Genomic DNA, 18,650 nt, shown 5'->3' on the forward strand with positions numbered 1-18,650 from the left:
TCAATCTCAGAGGAAAGCAATGGTAAACCCCCTCTGAATACCGCTGACCATGAAAACCCTATAAGTCAGAATCGACTTGAAGGCAGCCCATTTCCAAGAGAAATACAAAGTTGGGCACTGAAGGTATTTGTTCCTTTCCTCAACTGGTGGGTTATGGGGCCACGACCCCCTCAAAAGCTTTTCTATAGAAGGGGGCCTTGGCCTGATTCTGTACCTTGGTCCATCTCTCTCAGTAGCATCAGCTCTCCAGGGTTTCTGACAGCGGTCTCTCCCAGCCCTAACATAAGAACCTAAGAAGCACCTGGCTGCTGGATCAGGCCAGCAGCCCATCTCTAGTCCAGCATCCTGTACTCACGGCAGCCAGCCAGTTGCGCATGGGAAGCCTGAGTGCAAGATCACTTTCCCCTCCTGTGGTTTCCAGCAACTGGTATTTGGAAACATACCTCCTCCGACTATAGAGACAGAGCATAGCCACTGTGGCTAGTAGCCACTGATAGCCTTATCCTCCATGAATTTGTCTACTCCTCTTTTAAAGCCATCCAGGTTGGCGGCCATCGCTGCCTCTTGTAGGAGTGAATTCCATGGTTTCAATATGCCCTGTGTGAAGAAGTACTTTCTTTTGTTTATCCTGAATCTTCCAACATTCAGCTTCACTGGATGTCCACAAGTTCTAGTCTTATTCACTTGTTTAAGTATTTATAAGCCTCACTGTCATTAAAGTACATCAAGGCGGCTTACAACATTATATAAATTAAAAACCAATAAAAACATCATTAAAAACAAAAAGCATCAACACACACTGCATTGGTTGGAAGAAACAAAATCATGTTAAAAGGCCTGCTTTAAAATTCTGGTTTTCAAGAGGCACCTGAATGAAAGAATGAATGAAAGAAGGGATAGTTCTCACCGAACCTCTTTTGGTAAGGAGTTCCACAGGGCAGGGCCTGTGGAAGGCTAAAGGCTCAGTCCCTGGTGGAGGCCAACCAAACCTCAAAGGCATGGGGAACCAAGAAAAGTGCTCCATTAGAAGAACTCAGTGATCAAGATAGAACATAAGGAGTCAGGTGGTCCCTAAGGTACTTTGGACCCCAAATTGTTTAGGGCTTGGAGAGACTGAGCAGGAAGAACATGGCTGCACTCTCCCTGTCCTTCTCTCTATAATGGCCATCCATCAGTGAACAAGGCTGATTCGGGCCTGAACCCAGACTGGAATGGATCCAGATCATCAATCTTATCCAGGAATGCCTGCAGAAGAGAGGAGGAAAAACCTCTCTCTATCCACTTTCTCCATGCCATGCATAATTTTATATATACTTTTTAAATACTTTATTTATACCCTTCCTGGAGATGCCATTGGGGACTGAACTTGGGGCCTTCCGCATGCAAAACAGATGCTCTTTCGGTGAGCTACGGTCCTTAATACAAGGGCTTCATACAATCTGGCAGCCCAAATGATCCTGAAGAAGCCAGAGCAATATCTCCACCCCCAAGAACTCTTGAGGTGCAGTAGTCACCTTGCCAGATGGGTTCCACAGAATGAGGGAGGCAAACACTCTTTTGAGAAGCAATGCCACACCTCCTTGGCATTTATTTATTTATTTATTCCTTACATTTATATACCGCCCCATAGCCAAAGCTCTCTGGGCAGTTTACAGCAATTAAAAATAAAAACAAATATACAAATTTTAAAACACAAAAAACAAAAACAATTTAAAAACACATGCTAAAATGCCTGGGAGAAGAGGAAAGCCTTGACCTGGCGCCAAAAAGATAACAGTGTTGGTGCCAGGCACATCTCATCAGAAAGATCATTCCATAATATGGGGGCCACCACTGAGAAGGCCCTCTCCCTTGTTGCCGTCCTTCGAGCTTCCCTCGGAGTAGGCACCCGGAGGAGGGCCTTAGATGTTGAGCGTAATGTACGGGTGGGTCCCTACAAGGGCTTGGGGCTGAAAGTAGAGGGGCCAGGTTTGTTCTGCTTCTCCCTTGTGCCCAGGGGCTATCACAGAGGTAATGCAGCCATGGTTGTTCATTCCCTGACTCCAAGGAATTCTGGTCCCTACACTGGGTTTGGAGTTTAGGAGCGAGGCGAGGGGCAGGCGCCAACCTCCCCAGGGCCTGCTCCTGTTCAGGATACTCCATCCCACTGGCCCTCCCATCTGGTTTTCTGTTTAAGAAACACACCACAGTAAGTCTGCCAGCATCCTGTGGCCACTCAGCATGCTCACTTCATTGGGCTGTTTGGAGGCTTTCTCCCGCCCCCTCCCGGAGGATTATTTCCCACCCACCCCGCAAGATCTGCAGGAAAAGGGATTCTAGCACAGCTCCCTCCATGACCTACCACCTCTTCTAACAGGCAGGTTGCAATGTTCTCTAAAATGTGCTCCGCAGCAGGGCCTTCCTCCTCCCACATCTCTGGCACAAATATCCCCCCCATTTCTGGGGTTTTGCAAAAGGTAGCAGCAGCAACAAGGTACTCTCTCACTTCCTGCAGAAGACCACCAGGTATCCCTTCCCTCTACAGGTACTTGTGTTGCCACATTGATGCCATGTCGGGTACTGTAGGTGCTGTACAGCTTCCAAATGTATATATTCTGCGACTCCACGCACGCACAAAAATAAAAGATTTGTAAAACCATCTGAAATGACCATTATTCTTCAGGACTACAGTAATCCCAGCTGTATGTACCAAAAAGTGTAACAGTTAAAAAAACAAAAACAAAACAGAGCTCTCTGAAAACTCGCAGTCATCCAACCTGGCACATTGAAGGGGCTGAGGAGGGTTTGCTGGAGGCAGACTAAAAAGGCCCCACTGAAAGTTTCTCAGCATGAAGTGTTAGTATAATGAAAACCGCATTTGCGTTTCTCTTGTTCTTGCTGCTAATCCAATGCTACTGTTGGGAATTCAGTGCTGGGCCTGCTAGCTACAGACAGCTGCCCAAACTCGGAAAAAACAACTCTTGCAGGTTCACTTTAGCGCCTCTCTTTCATTTCCACGCTCCAATTCTCACCATTTTATGGGGGCACATTTTTATCTGCAAATTGGGACACCCAAGGGTAATTCCTCCCGTCTTAACAATTCTTCTTTTACCTCTTTTTTTTCTTTTTCTTTTTGCTGTTGTTGTTCCAGGCACATTCCACCCCAGATCCACACTTGACTCTCCCCCCGCCCCCAGGGTAAGACTCTTTTCTGGGACAACTAGGAGGAGAGGAGGGCTTTAGCAAACCCAGTGAGCCAGTTGGTTTGTGCATTTCTGATAAATTCTCATGCCAAGAAAACTGGCCGAAAACATTTGCAGCATAAGGCTTAGAGGGATCTTACTACAGGGACATCTGGTTGGTCACTGTGAGAACAGGGTGCAGGGCTTGAAGGGCCCCTGGCTTGATCCAGCCAGAGGGCTCTTCTTACATTCAGAAGAGGAGCCTCAGTCCCAGGCAACTGGCAATAAATAAAATGAAGGTGGCAGCGGAGCCCAACCTGCAGGTGTAGCTCTTGGCAGTTCAGTTGATAAATGAGCCGATTCATAAGTTTGCAGAGGACACCAAACTGGTTGTGGCAGCTAATACGTAGCCTTTCAACTAAGCTCAAGATCACCTTGATAGGAAGGCAATCTGGGCCAAAACAAATGGAAATTCCAACAAAGATAAATGTACACTTTCCAGGTAGGAAGAACCAGATGCACAAATTTAGGATAGGCAGTGCCTGGCTTGAGAACAGTACACATGAAAAGGATATGGATTTGTTTAGTGGATCACAAGCTAAATTTGAGCCAGCAGTGCGAGCAGCTGCAAAAAAAGTTAATGCAATTCATCAACAGAAGTCTAACGTCCAGACTGTAGCAGTATCGCTCTATTCTGCTTCGGCCAGACGTCACCTGCAGTAGTGTACTTTTGTACCAGAATACAAGAATATGCCTCGGCTGCAGCTCTTGGTTCGCAAGGAGAGACCTTAACCACAAGTCCTAGTTCAGACTAGCTTAGCTCAGCACGGCATGGGAGCAAGGAAAGACTGGGGAGAAGCATAGCAGCTGTGAGCAACTCTCTGAGAGCCTGCAAACACACAAGGTGCCAGTAAGTCATCATTTGGCTTACCATGACATGCGAACTAGGCCAATATTCCAAGGGCAGCTGCACCCGTTTACATGCAGGCACGGCAATACTGGATGTTCCATTTTCAGACCCTTTCCTAAAAACCCTAACGTGTAATGTTGCGTCATACTGAGCAGATGTTTTCATTAAGCTATCCATCACAACTCCAAGATGTCTTTCCTGGAAAGTCACTGCCAACTGAGATCCATCAGTGAAATCTGGATTTATTTCCCCACAGTCTGTACCACTTTAACATTAACCACAAGAGCCAACCAGCCTTAAGTGAGCTTTACAGCCAAGCAGAAATTTGAATTGAAATCTCCACAGCAGAAGTCCAACATACTGTCCACTATAACACAGTGGCTCATTTTATTTTTTAAATAGTCTACTAAGAGCTGCAAGCCCTGCTTGAATGAAAATGGAAATGGACTGCCTTCCAATCGATCCCGACTTATGGCGACCCTGTGAATAGGGTTTTCGTGGTAAGCGGTATTCAGAGGGGGTTGACCATTGCCTCCCTCTGAGGCTAGTCCTCCCCAGGGGCTACGGCCTGCTCAGTTTGCCACAGCTGCACAAGCCAGCCCCTTCCTTGTCCGCAACTGCCAGCTGGGGGACAACTAGGCTCCTTGGGACTATGCAGCTTGCCCACAGGTGGCAGGTCACGTAAGCTGAGCCACTCCCTGTGGGGTGATCTTTAGCTGGCCCTTGACACCCAGGAGACACAAGCGGGGATTTGAACTCACAGACTCTGGACTCCCAGTCAGGCTCTCCTCCTCACTGTGCTATACCAACTGTCTCATAATAAGCCAGTTTTCTTCACGTGTTAACTGTCAGAAGTTTTAGCATTCAGCTCCCCTTTTTGGGTAACTAAACAGGGGTGGAGAACCTCCAGCCCATGGGCCTAATTAGGTTTGTCAATCCTCCCCATGCCCACCTTCCCATACCTGATGTCACATATGATATCAGGTGTTGGACGGGTAAAGGCACAGCTGGGCCAAAAGGGGTTTGCACCAAAGAAGCCTCCCCCACAGCATTTTGCAGCCCCACCCACATCAGCTGATCGCTGGGGCTTGCACAGCGCTGTGCCTTTGCCCTCATGGCTTGATTTCGAACCGCACAGACAAAAATGGGTTGCCTGATATCGTGCTCTGTCCAGTGCCAGATCCCACAGAGAAAGTGGCAAGGCCAAAAGTTGCTGGACAATGGATAGCACCAGGTGAGCAACTTGCTCGGATGAAGGTTGGGAGCAAACAAAGGCCTTCGAAGCCTCTGTCTCCAGACTTGCTTCTCAAAGCTCCACTCCTGGTGGAGAACGTCAGAAACTTAAAGGGACAACCCTCTGGCCCGATGACAGACCCGCCTCCTGCTGCATTCCACAGGCTACCTCCTGGTGTGCCACCAGACTGGTGATGTGCAGTGGGAGGCACCTGGTTCTTCAGGCTCAGGGAAAGATGCCCATGAAGCTCTGGCTTTATAGGTCCTAGAATCATAGAACAGTAGAGTTGGAAGGGGCCTCTAAGGCCATCCAGTCCAACCCTCTGCTCAATGCAAGAATCCAAATCAAAGCATTCCCGACAGATGGCTGTCCAGCTGCCTCTTGAATGCCTCCAGTGTCAGAGAGCCCACTGCCTCTCTAGGTCATTGGTTCCATTGTCATACCACTCTTAAAAGTTAGGAAGTTTTTCCTGATGTCCAGTCGAAATCTGGCTTCCTGCAACGTGAGCCCATTATTCCGTGTCCTGCACTCTGGGACAATCGAGAAGAGATCCCGGCCCTACTCTGTGTGACAACCTTTCATATACTTGAAGAGTGCTATCGTATCTCCGCTCAGTCTTCTCTTCTCCAGGCTAAACATGCCCAGTTCTTTCAGTCTCTCCTTATAGGGCTTGGTTTCTAGTCCCCTGATCACCCTCACTGCCCTCCTCTGAACCTGTTCCAGTTTGTCTACATCCTTCTTGAAGTGCGGAGACCAGAACTGGACTCAGTATTCAAGAGGAGACCTAACCAGTGCTGAATAGACGGGATCTGATACTTCACGTGATTTGGAAGCAATACTTCTGTTAATGCAGCCTAATATAGCATTTGTCCTGGTAGCCTGGGAGGTTCCTCTGAGGGTTCCTGCCCAGCACTGGTCTCCTTATGTGCGCAGTTGGCTCTGAGCCCTGAACCTGACAAGTTCTCCATGGGGTGCCCTTGCAGACTCCACCTCCGTGTCGAGATGGGGCAAGATACAGAACCGACCCACTGGCCTGATCCTGGTTCCCTATTCTTACTCTAAAGTTTATCATTATATAAGAATTTCCCAAGCTGTCTAAAAAGAACATATCGCACTCATCAGACGGACTGCATGCTTCCCCAAAACATTGCCCAAGAGAGTAAAACACGCCTGCAAGTTATCAAGGCAAGAGACAGTTCATATTCAATGTTTAGAATCACAGCTACCAAAGGCATTATTTTGTGCTCTCCCATATACCTCAGCTCGTTAACTTGGTTTATCCTACAATACAACTAAACCCACATCCATCTATGGCCTCTACAACAACAAATATTTTTAACAAGAATTGAATTTAAGAGCCTTTTGGTAAATAAATGCAAGGCTCTCACTCTCTTTTTAAAATAAAATGCACTGCAAAACATTCTAGCAACAGAAACGTCTCCAGTGAAATGTAAACCTCCTAACCAAAAACAGCTGTTCTTTATGAAGTTTTGTTGCCCAAAGAAAGGCCCACTGACAAACAACAAGTATCCCTCATCGATTCGCATTCAGGGGAAGTCAGAGCAGATAAATGTGACAAGATCAAGCCCAAAAGGAAAATTAAGTCTTTGAAATCACATAGAAAGTTATTCAGAGTTTGTCTAAACAAAAAACATCAACAGTCAAATCCATGTGCACTCCAAAGCAAGTCCCACTAGGTTCCACGGTGTCTACAGGATTGGAGGCTAAAGGTTTAATGGAATCCACTGACCTTGTTTCCAGATAGCCACCAACTAATTTGGGACAGTTAATACTGAACATATGACGAGAATTTCACTTTATGATTGGTCAGCATCTTCCAACCAAAATGTTAATCGAGTCCAGAAACTGAATAAAGAGAAATCATCAATTAATAAAAGTTTTCTAACTATGATTACCAAAATACCCAGTCAGCAATTTAATATACACACATACTGAAATCCTGGGGGGTCACTGCCAGTCAGTGTAGACAACACTGATCTAGATGGACCAATGGTGTGACTCGGTACGTGGCAGTCTCCTGTGTTAAGACACACACACACACGCAATTACACTACCTATGCCAGGCCACTTTAAAATCAGAAGTTACTTTTTACAGAGCCTTCACCTACCTAGGGCCCCTCAGGCACTGCCTACGGCTGATGGGAGTTGTAGTCCAAAACATCTGGAGGGCACCAGGTTGGCAAAGTTGCTTTAAAGACTCAATGCAATGCTGTCTCTCCCACACACATGCTTTCTACAAACCGATTGTCTCAGCACGATGCTTTACCAGGAGCAAGAAGGAAGAGCACGAAGCTGATGGCAGCATCTTGTGACAGTGTAAAGGAAATGTATGACAAACTTGGAGGATTCTATAACAGGAAGATGAAAAGCCACATTATGTCCTTTACAAAGTTATTTTCTCTGAAAGAAACTGCTGAGAGAGGCAGTCTGAATAAATACATAGAAAAGTTTTCAGAACTTTTGGCTAAATTGGAAATATGTGGCAGAGTTCTGTATCAGGGCGGTTGACACGATCGCTCCCATGCGACCACTCCTATGTAGAGCTCATATAGCTCCATGGTATACCGTGGAGCTGAGAGTGATGAAGCAAGAGAGGAGGAGGCTTGAGTGCAGATGGAGGTGAACTCCTGACGAATGCAATTATGCCTTGGTGAGTGCCTCTTCTAAGCGGTATATAGTAGCGGTGAGGGCAGCAAAAAAGAGATATTTTGCTGCCACAATTAAGGCATCTCTCTCCCGCCCGGCGGAGCTTTTTAAAATCGTACGAGGGCTTTTACATTCTGGTCCTCGGGACCTCATAGATTCATCTGTAGCCCGCTGTGATGAGTTCGCGAGGCACTTCCAGGATAAGATCGCATGCATTCGCCGGGACTTAGACTCCAATATTATGGCAGTGGGATCTAATGAAGCATCCAGAACACAGTCTTGTCCTTGTTTATTGGATGAGTTTCAGTCTGTACAGCTTGAGGATGTTGACAAGATCCTTGGACTGGTGCGGGCGACCACATCTGTGCTGGACCCTTGCCCCTCTTGGCTGGTGAAAGCTGGCAGGACCGGAACCGCTGGCTGGGCCAAGGAGATAATAAACGCCTCTTTGAGGGAGGGAGTGGTCCCTGACTGCCTAAAAGAGGCGGTAGTGAGACCGCTCCTGAAGAAACCCTCTTTGGACCCAGATAACCTGAACAATTATAGACCTGTGGCGAATGTTCCATTCCTGGGCAAGGTGCTGGAACGGGTGGTTGCCGGCCAGCTCCAGGGGCTCTTGGATGACACTGATTATCTTGATCCATTTCAATCCGGTTTAAGCCCAGTTTTGGCACCGAAACAGCCTTGGTCGCCCTGTATGATGACCTTTGTCGGGAGAGGGACAAGGGGAGTGTGACTCTGTTGATTCTCCTTGATCTCTCAGCTGCTTTTGATACCATCGACCATGGTATCCTTCTGGGAAGACTCACGGAGTTGGGAGTTGGGGGTACTGCTTGGCAGTGGCTCCGCTCCTACTTGGTGGGTCGCCACCAGAAGGTAGTGCTTGGGGAACATTGCTCGATGCCCTGGACTCTCCATTGTGGAGTCCCGCAGGGATCGGTACTGTCCCCCATGCTTTTCAACATCTACATGAAGCCGCTGGGTGCGGTCATCAGGAGTTTTGGGCTGCGTTGTCATCAGTACGCTGATGACACGCAGCTCTATTTCTCTTTTTCATCCTCTTCAGGTGAGGCTGTTAACGTGCTAAACCGTTGCCTGGCCACGATAATGGACTGGATGGGAGCTAACAGACTGAAGCTCAATCCAGACAACACCGAGACGCTGTTGGTGAGTGCCTTCTCTGCCCAGATGGAGGATGTTCATCCTGTTCTTGTTGGGGTTACACTCCCCTTGAAGGAGCAGGTGCATAGCTTGGGAGTTCTTTTTGATCCTTCCTTGTCACTTGAGGCCCAGGTGGCCTCGGTGGCACGGAATGCTTTTTACCATCTTCGCTTGGTAGCCCAGCTACGTCCCTATCTGGACAGTGACGACCTCGCCTCAGTTGTTCATGCTCTGGTAACTTCTAGACTGGACTACTGCAATGCGCTCTATGTTGGGCTGCCCTTGAAGACTGTTCAGAAACTACAACTAGTCCAGAATGCAGCGGCCAGACTGCTGACGCGGACCAGAAGGTCCGCTCATATAACACCTGTTCTGGCCCGTCTGCACTGGCTTCCTATTTGTTTCCAGGCTAGATTCAAAGTGCTGGTTTTGACCTATAAAGCCCTACACGGCATGGGACCGCAATACCTGGTGGAACGCCTCTCCCAATATGAACCTACCCGGACACTGCGCTCAACATCTAAGGCCCTCCTCCGGGTGCCATCCCATCGAGAAGCTCGGAGGGTGGTGGCTAGAACCAGGGCCTTTTCCGTGGTGGCCCCCAAACTGTGGAACAGCCCCCCGATGAGGTGCGCCTGGCGCCAACGCTACTATCTTTTCGGTGCCAGGTGAAAACCTTTTTATACTCCCAGGCATTTTAAAGTGTGTTTTAATAGCATTTTCATTATTATTTTGTATTCTGGATGTTGTTTGGTTTCTTTATTATTTGTTTGTTTTGTTTTTTGATTTATTGTATTTATTGTATTTATACATTGCTTGTTTTTATCTTTTTGTACACCGCCCAGAGAGCCTTCGGGCTTAGGGCGGTATATAAATAAAATAAAATAAATAAATAAATAATCTTTGATTTGTTTATTTATTTATTATTTGATTTCTATCCCGCCCTTCCTCCCAGCAGGAGCCCAGGGTGGCAAACAGAAGCGCTAAAAGCACTTTAAAACATCATAAACACAGACCTTAATATACATTAAAACAAAAAAACATTTTTTAAAAAAAGCTTTAAAAACATCTTTAAAAAAACTGATGAATACCAGTTGAATGCCTGCCGCACCCAGCAAACCCAAATGATGGAAAAGTGAAAGCTACTGGAAATAGCAAAAAAGCAAAACAAAAAAATCCACCATTCCAATCTCTACAAAATTATAACAGTTTAGAATCATTTTAAATAGTGACCTCCAACAACTCATTTTTCAGAACTTAATCCATTTGCAGTGGATTAGCCAAGCCACGAAACCACTCTCAACAGAAAGAGACTGCAGTTAGCAGCGATTTCTCAAAGATACCATATCACTTTGCATTTAAAACAAGCAAGCCCTCCTTCTCAGCTTTATAACATCCGTTTTCCTGGCTGGACAGCAGTCAAGGCTTCCAAACCCCACATTACATGCTCAACAATTAGCCGTAAGAATCAACCGGTTACATTCTGGCAATCCTCACCCCCTACCCCCACCCTGCGCACCATCTCTACCAGTTTCAACAAAGCCTCTAGCACACAGATTGTCAGGCAAATGACTCAGGTTGTCTGGAGAACAGGCCCAAGGTAAGCTTCAACAAGAGGCAGTGCTGAAGCAGCCAAATCTGGCTGCAGCCATTAAATAAAAGAAAACTGAAACTGTAATTAAAATACTTTGTGCTAGATGATCTCTCCACCTCACCTCCACCGCTGCCGCCACTTCTGCTGGCACATGAGACACTGCCACAGAGATTAAACGTTGGGTGGCATCATCATGTTTTGATTCTGGTTTCGGTTCAGGAACCAGGATACCTGAAAGAGCATCCTTATATACCCAGTCAATCACTGAGATCTGCATCTTATCAGGAAGCCTGTTCCGCACAACAAAGGGAGAGCACAAAGGGAGTGTTGTGGCACTGCCACTCTGGAACTCCCTCCGCTTAAATGTTAGACAGGCGCCATCTCTGTTCTCTTTTCGGCACCTACTAAAGACCTTCCTCTTTCAACAAGCTTTTTAAGCTGAGACCTTATCCCAGTCTGCGTCTGTGTTGGAGTTGCTTTTTAAGATGTTTTATGGGGTTTTTTTAAGATGTTTTAATGTTTTAATATATTTTAAAGATGTTTTGTTTTAATATGTTTTGAAGTCTTTAGTTTTAAGATGTTTTAGAGTGTAGGTAGTGTTTTGTTTCCTGCACTGGGCTCCTTCTGAGAGAAAGGGTGGGATATAAATTTATTAAATAAATACATAAAAATGTTTCTCTTGGCATGAGGAGGGGGGATGTTTCACATGAAGGTGGGAACCAGCAATGCTACAAGAGTGATGAGCACACAACCACTGCAACTTCCTTAATGGTGAAGGCATGTTTGGAGCCACCATACATCATTAGCAGCACCACACACCCTTCACTACAAGGTCCTATGGCGGGTCACAGCAGTGTAAAATACATCGAGAACATTTTAAAACAAATTGCAAAAACGACAGTAGCAGAATGGGTAGCAGCAGTTTACAAATACTTTCATTCATTTTTACCGAGTACACTAAATTTAAGACTTGGCATGTTTCTCTATATTTTTGGTCTCTGCCAACCCAGGAACATGAATGTTCCATTTAAGATACTGTACAGATCTGGGTTACAAGTCTATCTGTGTGTTCTCAGAAATGTGGAGTAGCCATTGCTTTTTAATCCCAGAATCCTAAGTGTATAACCTGATATATCTGTAGCAGCTGGGAGGCACATGTTCAGCCTGCCACCTTCTTCTTGGAACAGAGTCTACAAGCTGATTTCATGGCTACAACACATAGGCTATTTTTTTTTAACTTTGGGGTTGTTTTATTTTTCTTCATCCTGCTACCGATCTGAAGAGTTCTGGAGAACTGAAAAGCTTATCACATTTTTGCAACATTTTGGTTGGTCCTAACAAATGTACAGCTAGGGGAAGGGCCATCGTTCAATGATAGAACCATCTGCTTTGTGTGCAGAAGGTCCCAGATTCAATCCCTGGCATCTCCAGCAGGGCTGGAAGAGACCCCTGCATGAAATCTTGGAGAGCCGCTGCCAGTCAGTGTGGACAACACTGACCTAGATGGACCAATGGTCTGACTCAGTATAAGGCAACTTCCTATGTTCCTAACTATGGATTTTTGGGGGGGGAAGTATTCCTTTATGGACCAACACAGCTCTTTTTTCCTTAGGGCATTTATATGCAACATCTCTGTACCAATGATGCTGAAGGTGGCTCACAACTACCAGAGGATCATCATCATAACACTCCATGAGAAGTTAATCAAGAAAAAGACACGGCAGCAGCACTCAGCAAGGACAACTACAAGTACTCAAAAAGCAGTTAAACATTCACCCAAGTCAACACACACACACACACACACACGTCTAAAAATCAATGTTTCAAGCTGGTGTTGCAAGCAGACATGAAGCAAATATATAGCCTTGTTCAACTCTCATGACAGCAGAAACATTGCTTGAGGTGAAGTTCTAACTCTCAGAAAGGTATTATTGTTTATTTCATTTGTTAGTCACCTCTAGGTGACTTAACAATCATGAGTGCATGAGAGAGAGAGAGAGAGAGAGAGAGAGAGAGAGAGAGAGAGAGAGAGAGAGAGAGAGAGAGAGAAGATAACTTAGCAGCAACTGGTATAAATCCTTGACTCAGTTAGGTCAAATTCAACCAAATGCCCATGTCTTAACCTGGCTCTGAAAAATGTCAGTGCCTGCATAGTCTCCAGTCCAGACTGGCATCTGTATATAAAAAAATATCCCCCATCTATCAAAATCAAAAGGAGATTTCAAGTCAACCAGTCCAGTACCTATTTGTTCTCTATATATCCCAAAGTGTTTATAAATAACATACAAAAAATATATACATCCATGACAGAGAAGCAGAGGATCACTACTTGGCTGCTACCACCAAAAAGGCCTTGTACCTCATGTGCCCACCAGTAGCCCCTGAGGTTCTTAGGGCACCTCCATGTAGTCACAGACTAACTGTGAACTGGACAACAGGGCCATGCAAGAGGGGCAATGTGCAAGTCAATCTTTAGGATCTGGGCGACACTCCTGGTTGAAGCAAGATGACATTTTGCTCCAGACTGGCTCTCCCTCCCTGCAGACTGGCCTTGGAATTCTCCCTCCAGACTGACCTCTCCCTTTCATTTCCTTCTTCCTGCTGAAATTTATATTTTAGGTTCCTTGGTGAGGGAAGGCTGATTTTATATCTTATATTACTCCATGAAGTCCCACGTACTCGGGTCCGGCACTAGCGGGCAGTCAGGTTGGGCACTGGCCAAGGAAGGGTCCCTGAAGCTGACAGAGGCCCCTGGGACTAGTTTGGTGCAGCTTCCACTCCGTGATCTGTGCTAGCATCAGGTCGCAGAGCAGGAGCCACCCTCTCTGGCAACATCTCCCCGCTGCTGTGGAGGGCTGGTCGCACCTCTTCTGGCATCGCTATGTTCATGCTTGCCATCACCCAAGATGAAGGCAGGTCTGTTAACATCCCCACCACCACCACCATCTTGGGTGATGGCAGGCGTGCATGCACAGTGCACTAACATGCTGATGCAGCTGGGCTTATTTAAGCCTGCAGTAGTGCCACTGTGTCACCACCTTCAAGGGCCACTGCAGTCTGGGGCCCAAGGGTCTGTTGCCAGCCCTGCACGTAGGCACTCTAACAGCAACATGCCTTATTTTCCCACGGTAGAAGGTAGCAGCCCTACATCTGCAGGTTTAAAACTGCTAAGGAAAGAGCAGGGCATGTAAGTTAGGAAATAAAACAACAAAGAGCCATTATGGTTAAGAAGCCATGCACAACTATTGCAAATAAGATCCTGATCAAAAAAAGGATTTCTCCAGAATCTGCAAAAAGCAAACATCTAGAAATGCTTCCCACAATGAAGTTTTGGTAAAAATAATAATCTCAGATTCAATATGTAGCAGAGCTTGGGTTGACAGTAGCTGCTGTTACTGTCAAGATGTTAAGACAGCTATAAAAACACGAAATGCGATTTGCAATTTTCCTCATTGTACACACTCAGTCATCAATGGAATCATCCAAATTACAAAGCACTACAACCACACGGGTTCCACCCTCATTTTGCTTTTAATATGCACCTCTGTTCCTCTGGCTTTACAGCTATGGCAGATGCCTACATCTGGACATCACAACACGTCTCCAATATTTCTTTCCGCCACCACCACCCAAAAAAACGCCAAGCATATTTGAGAAAACTTGTTTTGACATCTCTTTTGCAATGAAATGTCGAACAGTTCACAGACTGTTTGTACCACCGCTTTGCTGCCAACGCAATTTGGCTGTATTCAGCTGAACTCTGAATGAAGATAAACTATAGTGGCTGGAATGAAGGGAAGAAAGCGGATGGAAGAAAAGCAGAACTCTGCACAAATGTATTGGATGATGAGCTTTTACAGCACCATTTGGTTTGAGGACGAGGAAGCTGCTCAAGACAGGGAACTCAAAAATCCCCCCCGCCTTGCCCATTACAGTAAATACCAAGAGAAGTTAGTCATTACTCCCACAGAGGACTCCTTACTGAACGTGCATTCCGCTGTCTGGGGCCTTCACCTGTCATCGCAACTGTTGAATCCATCCATTTAATATTGATTTCATCCAACAGCGAAGAAAGACTATGATAATAAATTATTTGATAAGTCCTGGCAAAAGTACAAGACAAGGCTCCAGCCCCAAAGGAACTTAACAGCGCAACTCACAGAGGAGGATGCATTTATCTGATTAAAGGTTGAGTTAGCTGACTAACAGTGCAATCTGAAGCACTTCCACTCAAAACCAATCTCAATAGATTCGACTCCCTAGCAAGGACACTTAGAATTTTTTGCTCGTCGTTTGCCACCCTAAGTTCCTTTGGGAGGAAGGGCAGGATATAAATTTAATAATAAACTTTAACAACCTTACTATCCTTTTGATGAAAGTGTTCCTGATAAAGACTGGTTAATGTAAGAACTCGTAAGAACGCATTTTCTCTCTCAGTCGACTGAACGCCTCTTTAAAGATGGTGCCTTCTGTGACATGTGCTCACATCATCTAAAAAACACTGTGTGTGTTTTTCCCCCGTCAGAATTGTTTTCAAAACTGTAATGATTCACTGACTAAGGCTGCAACCCTAACCTCACTTACCTGGGAGTAAGCTGCACTGAGTTCAATGGAACACTGTTAGGACTGCATTCTCCAAGATTTCTTTAACTGGGTGACTGATAGCCATACGAAATCACTTCAGGATGCTTCATGGAAGCAATTCATAAACGAAATTAATAATAATGATAACAACAAACACCACAAGTCAAAATCGGATAATCTGGGTAAACCTTTCCCACTGCAAGTCAAGTAATATTCATCATGACTGCCCCAAACTTTGCCAAGGAAGATCAGAGAATGGTTAGAGTGCCTGGAAGACCAGGGTTCAAATCCCCACTCAGCCATGATGCTGACTGGGTGACCTTGGGCAAGTCACTGTCTCTCAGCCTAACCTACCTCACAGGGTTGTGTGAGGAGAAATTTGAGAAGGAAGGAACCATGTATACCACCTTGACCTCCTTAGAGGAAAGGTGGCATACAAATGTAATAGGATTTTTAATAATCATAATGCAGAGAAGGGAAGTAGTTTGTGATAATAGGGGAGGACAACATAGACCACAGCTAGGTGTAATCACAAGCAAGAGTGATGCTAGAAGTGACTTACTTCTATAAAGGGAGATTCAAGGATCAAGTCTATATAGAAAATTGACCTTTTCCCATAATTCCAAACAAGCAGAGATGGTTGGATTTACTATTTCCTAAGCAAAGGGCACTCGGAAGATGCTCAGAGGACCTATTCCAAAGCTCAGCCCAGCGGTTAAAAGAATTTAAAAATACTGATTTAGAATCCTTAAATTCATTAGCATAAAATCAAATAAAAGTCAAATAGCTGATTTAAAAAAAAAACAACCAGCTAGCAGCCCTATGTTAACCCGTTATGGGTAAGCGCTACAACACTTTTTTTAATTACAAAGTACTTTACAAAATTTAATAAAACATTGATCTTCACAACATACCACCCCATCCTCAAGGAAGCAGGTTAGCCTGACCTGGCCAAGGCCACAAAATGAGCTTTACATCCAATCTGGGGACTGACAACTATGTCCAAACATTCAAACTCGATGCTTCACCAATTGCCCTTTTATCACAAGAAGCAAGTGTGATACAGTGGTTGGATTAGTAGGACTGGAAAGGCTTCAGTTCAGATCCTCACTCACCCATGAAGCTGACTGAGTGACCCTGGGCCAATCACTCTCTCCCAGCCTATCCTACCTAACAGGGTTGCGAGGATAAAGTGGAATAACCACCCATGCACACTGCTTTGAGATCATTGGAGGAAATACGAGATACAAAGATTTTGGTTTAATATGCTTTTAAAGATGCTTTTGTTTTAAGAGAATTTAAGAGAGTGTTTTTAGTATTTTTGTTTGCCGCCTTGGGCTCCTTCTGGGAGAAAGGGCAGGATATAAATTTAGTAAATAAATAATAAATAAACGTAGTAAATCATAATGGTAGTAAATGTTTTCTATTTGGAGATAGGTAAGGGTTTAAAGGAAGGACATGACTCAATGCTAAGACTGCAGAACACTTGCACTTTAAAGCAGAGCTTGGAAAAGTTACTTTTTTGAACTACAACTCCCATCAGCCCCAGCCAGCATGGCCACTAGATTGGGCTGATGGGAGTTGTAGTTCAAAAAAGTAACTTTTCCAAGCTCTGCTTTAAAGCACTGCTGCTCTCTGCGGCAACCTATCAACATGTGACATCTCCGTTGAAAGAGTTGCACTGGCTGCCAATTTGCTACAGAGCTAAATTCACAGCTTCGCTACTGGTGTATAAAGCCCAATAAGGCTCTAGGCCAGGATATACGAGAGGCCTCCTCTTCCCCTATATCCCACCCTGGTCAATAGAACTGTTGATGGTACCACACACCTCCACAGTAAGGCATGCTGTGGCTCAAGAGCTTTTCAGTGGCGCAAGAGTTCTCTCTCATGCTCTGCCTTCAGAAGTAAAGCAATCCCACTGATGATGTTTCATCGAATACCCTTCTCCAAAACCTTCCCAAATTAGCCTATTTTGTTTCTGCAGTTTTTAATTATGTCTTAATATTGTTTTTATGATCCCTGTTATATTTTATACTCTATTTCTGTCCTTCACTTTTTAAGATGGTTTATTGTCTACTGCATTTTGTATCTTTACATTTTATTGTCACCTGGAGTTGGGTTTTTAATTGAAGACCGTAAGCCACACTATGGAGGAAGTCCCTCAAAAAGAAAGGCATAATTTTTTAAATAAACAAACAGAGCCCACCTTTTGCATGCAGAAGGCCCAGGAAGCAAAATTGGGGAAGATCCCTGCATGAGGCCCTGCTGAGCTGCTTCTAGAGCACACATCAGCAACACCGAAGCTGCCTTATACCATTAGTCCATCTCGAGTATTGCCTGCTCTGACTAGCAGCAGCTGTCCAGGATTTCAGACAGGGAGTGTTTCCCAGCCCAACCTGGAGATGCCAGGGGTTGAACCTGGGACCTTCTTCGTGCAAAGCAAATGCTCTACCACTGAGCACATGTCCGTTATTACTATGCTATACAAATCACCAGTCTGATTCAGTACAAGGAAAATTCTCAAAAAGCTCTAGGCTTTTTTTTCCTCCTAGCACACACAGAGGGGAAGAGTGCTTCACTTGCAAATTTATGCTTCTCACACTCAATCAGAGGCATGTGAGATGTCATAGAAGTAGCAACCCTAGAACTACATCAGGTTATTTATTTATTAAATTTATATCTTACCCTTCCTCCCAGAAGAAGCCCAGGACGGCAGACAAAAACACTAAAAGCACTTTAAAACATTAAAAACAAAAGACTTTCAAGCACATTAAAAACAATCTTAAAAAGCATATTACATATTAAAAAAAGGTTACAAAGGTAGATAAGACTTTTTAAAATTCCCACTGCATTCAGTGAAGTTGGCCTTAGACAGGAGAGACCTCAGTTCAAATCCTCATTTAACTATGGAGCTCCCCGGGTGACCCCGGGGCCAATCACCCCCTATGGTATCCTGAGCTTACTGGAGACAGGATAAAAACTGTAATTACACACAATCGAAACTTTCATTTTTTAAAAACTGTTTTTAGTATGCTTTTCTTTTTGTTAAATTGTTTTGTTTATGTTTGCCACCCGGGCTTCGTCAGGAGGAAGGGCAGGATATACATTCAAAATACATAAATAAAATGTAGTGCCAAGGGCGTGGAATGGTTATGTGGGTCAGTGCTTATGGGAGGACTCCGAGTGACTTTTTCCTATGTTCAAGTCAGCAGAATATACTTAACTGGAATCCATCACTGCTGCAATTAAAACTGTCTACAATAAACATAGGAAACTACCTTATACCAGGTCAGTCAATCAGTCCATATTACCCACCCTTTATACTCTTGAGTGTAAGTA

At 45.0% G+C, this 18,650-nt stretch overlaps 1 protein-coding gene across 6 annotated transcripts in view; it reads right to left on the reverse strand.

Moving 5' to 3' along the window:
- The window catches only part of EXTL3 (exostosin like glycosyltransferase 3), a 230,152-nt gene that overhangs the window by 152,103 nt on the left and 59,399 nt on the right, over window positions 1-18,650 (reverse strand). The window contains exon 1 of one of the 6 annotated variants that reach the window (XM_061625838.1): window positions 7,435-7,457. The exons of the other annotated variants lie outside the window; for them this stretch is intronic. The gene's annotated coding sequence lies outside the window, so the exon portion shown is untranslated. Of the gene's footprint in view, window positions 1-7,434; window positions 7,458-18,650 lie in introns of those variants that run through there. 6 annotated transcript variants of the gene reach the window in all.

Source organism: Rhineura floridana, chromosome 4, assembly GCF_030035675.1.
Source record: "Rhineura floridana isolate rRhiFlo1 chromosome 4, rRhiFlo1.hap2, whole genome shotgun sequence".
In the NCBI taxonomy this organism is placed as follows: domain Eukaryota; kingdom Metazoa; phylum Chordata; class Lepidosauria; order Squamata; family Rhineuridae; genus Rhineura; species Rhineura floridana.